The sequence below is a fragment of the Corvus brachyrhynchos genome, unplaced genomic scaffold (assembly GCF_000691975.1).
Source record: "Corvus brachyrhynchos isolate BGI_N302 unplaced genomic scaffold, ASM69197v1 scaffold155, whole genome shotgun sequence".
In the NCBI taxonomy this organism is placed as follows: Eukaryota; Metazoa; Chordata; class Aves; order Passeriformes; family Corvidae; genus Corvus; species Corvus brachyrhynchos.
In genome coordinates, this window is record NW_008238434.1 from 165,489 (window position 1) to 168,646 (window position 3,158).

Sequence of the window (3,158 nt, forward strand, 5' to 3'; positions counted from 1 at the left end):
CTTTCCCAAGTAGAATAATAATGGGACTGTTCCACTTGGGCTACGATTCACAACAGTGCCGCTCTGCTCGGGTTGCAGTCCAGGTAAATGGTTTACCCAGGCTATACGTGGCTCATCCCTTGTTTCCCACCTTGGCTGGGATGTTCCTTGTTGTTCCCACCTCTACCACACAAGAGCTCCTGCTAGGCTCAGGGAGCACCTCACGGCCCAGCTGGTGCAGTCGGGAGATCCTTCACCACTCAGCCGAATCCACCAAGGCTTATCAGGAGACTCTGAGATCTCAGAGCAAGGCTGGGGAGGGGGGCTGGGGGACGCACCACCACATCACCACATTTCATTTTGGCAAAGTTTGAAAAGAAGCCCTGACCATATATGGCAAAAATTTGGAATGAACGAAAGTTAGATGTAAACCCATCCAAAAAGGAAAAAAAAAGGAAAGTAAATAAGCCTGTTAAAGTCCATTGATGGAATGAGCAGCTTCCAAGCTGGATAGCATCTGACGTGTGGATTAAGCAGAGTCCTGCAGATGTCAAAACCATTTCAGGAAGGCTGGGAATGCCAAGGCTCACAGTGCCGACTCTGAGGAATCTCTGAATCGAAGGGATTGGCACTCAGAAGAGCATGTGTGCTTTTCGAAGACTTTTTATTTGGAATTTATGAACATTGCAGCATAGCACATACTCCATATGCCCAAGCAGGCTTTGTGCAAACTTGGCAAACTCAGTTACTATACATGAAGCTGCAGGACAGCCTGTCAATCTTGTGGAGTTGTGCCATGAGATTTCTAAGTGGTGGGATGGCTGCGTGTCCCTGGGGAAGTCAGATTGGAGTGCACAAAGCTTCACAAGGTGCAGCTGAACAGTGCCAGGTCTTAAGGCTTCTTCTCTCCTTCCCCTGTTACAGAATCCCAGAATGGTTTGGGTTGGAAGGGACCTTAAAGCCCATCCCATTCCCCCCCCTGCCATGGGCAGGGACACCTTCCACTAGCCCAGGCTGCTCCAAACCCCATCCAACCTGGCCTTGGACACTTCCAGGGATCCAGGGGCAGACACAGCGTCTCTCGGCCACCTCTGGCAGGTCCTCACAGGTAACAATTTCTTCCCAATATCCAATCTAAACCTATTCTCTGGCAGTGGGAAGCCATTTCCCCCTCAGACCTGTCACTCCATCCCTTGTAAAAAGTCTCTCTCTATGTTTCCTGTAGGCTCCCTTCAGGCACTGGAAGGCGACAATTAGGTCACCCTGAAGCTTCTCTTCTCCAGGCTGAACAGCCCAAATTCTCTCAGCCTTTCCTCACAACAGAGCTGCTCCATCTCTCTGATCATCTTGGTGCCTTCTCTGGAGTCGCTCCAACAGCTCCATGTCCTTCCCTATCTTTAGGAGAAAGCAACAAACCCCACAAAAATCAGGGAACCACAGTGCACAGGTCTGTGCCAACACAGTTGGGAGTAGAACATCAACTGCATAGAACAAGGGGAAATAGAAAACCCGACATCTTACCTGGAGTGCTGTGAGTTACATGCAGTGGGAAGGAAATGGGGGTGCTGCCTTATTTTTTTCCCTCTGATGCAGTAAGAAGGTCTGAAAACTTGTTGCCCCCTTCCCCTTTAGGAGGTAAAAAGAAAGAAAAAATGAAACGCCAAGGAATTGCGTTCTCCCAAGCATTGTTGTGAACATCAAGCTTTGTCATTCTTGGTTTTGCTGGAGGATCTAGCAGCAGGATTAGCTCACTACCTTCCCAAAACACCTTTTCCTAAAGCAATAAGCCTCAGAGCACGCTCTCAAGGAAGGCAAGGGTGAAACACCCCTGCCAAGGCCATGAGCACCCAGGGAGGCAAGAGGGAAGCAGCGGTTGAGCTTGGGATATACAGAAAGAGAAGGGAAAAAACAATCATCAGACCTTAACTGCTGAGCATGGCTGGGTACAGCTGTGGTCAGAAGGCAGCTGCTCCCCAGGGAGCCCAACAAATTATCTGTGAGCTCCTGCTCCAAAGACAGGGAAAATCCATCTACTCTTTATGACCCACAGAGCTCTGCTCACCTCAGTGTCAAGGAACCTGCGTGTTACGATCCCCTCAGAGGCTGGGGAGAGGGAATCTGTCTTTTGGTTCAAACTACCCTGTCAGAGGCTGATTTCTGCCCCTCTGAGTAATGGAACCTCTCATCAGCTTCTGCACTCAGCCACAGGGCAATGACATTCTGATTTCTCTCTCCTCTGGGAAGTCTGTCACCTCCACCCACCTTTACCTGCAGGCTGAGCTGAGTCAGCACAGGGCACACACTGAGACAATGCCGTTTTTAATGCAATTTGAAGTGACACCAGCTGAGACTTGGACTTTACTTATCTCAGCAAATGCCTTCCAGCCTGTGAGGTAGCTACTGGGAGTGGGTGGAATTCTTGATCCATCAGGTAAGAAGCAGAGACAGATCACCCAGCAGATAATGTCACCCTGGGAGCTGCACTGAAAACCCTCAGCTTTTGGGTTGAGATTTACCGTGACTGGTAAACTTCACGGAATATCCTGAGCTGGAAGGGACCCAAAAGGACCACTGAGTCCAACTCCTGGCCCTGCACAGACACCCCAACAATCCCACCCTGTGCCTGAGAGCACTGTCGAAACGCTCCTGGAGCTCTGGCAGCCTTGGGGCCAAGACTGTTCCCTGGGGAGCCTGGTCAGTGCTCCACCACCCTCTGGGGGAAGAACCTTTTCCTGATATCCAGAGTAAACCTCCCCTGACACAGCTCCAGCCGTTCCCTGGGTCCTGTCCCTGGTGTCAGAGAGAGCTACTTAGAATCCCAGAATGGTTTAGGTTGGAAGGGACCTTAAAGCCCATCCCGTTCCCCCCCCTGCCATGGGCAGGAACACCTTCCACTATCCCAGGTTGCTCCAAGTCCCGTCCAACCTGGCCTGCAGGTAAAGGTGGGTGGAGGTGACAGACTTCCCAGAGAAGAGAGAAATCAGGATGTCATTGCCCTGTGGCTGAGGTGCAGAAGCTGATCCAAGGGATCCAGGAGCAGCCACAGCTTCTCTGGGCAACCTGTGCCAGGACCTCACCATCCTCACAGGTAACAATTTCTTCCCAATAAACCTACTTGGCTACTTGCACATTACAACGGGACTGCCAACAACTATAAAACCAAATGTAACTCTAAACTG

The 3,158-nt window shown here is 50.8% G+C and overlaps 1 protein-coding gene across 1 annotated transcript in view; it reads right to left on the reverse strand.

Annotated features, from left to right (window-relative positions):
* Positions 1 to 2,580, reverse strand: part of ZBTB37 (zinc finger and BTB domain containing 37) — an 8,964-nt gene extending 6,384 nt beyond the window's left edge. Inside the window, exon 1 of the mRNA XM_008635380.2 lies at positions 1,501 to 2,580. The gene's annotated coding sequence lies outside the window, so the exon portion shown is untranslated. The remainder of the gene's footprint in view (positions 1 to 1,500) is intronic.
* Positions 2,581 to 3,158: the final 578 nt, after the last annotated feature.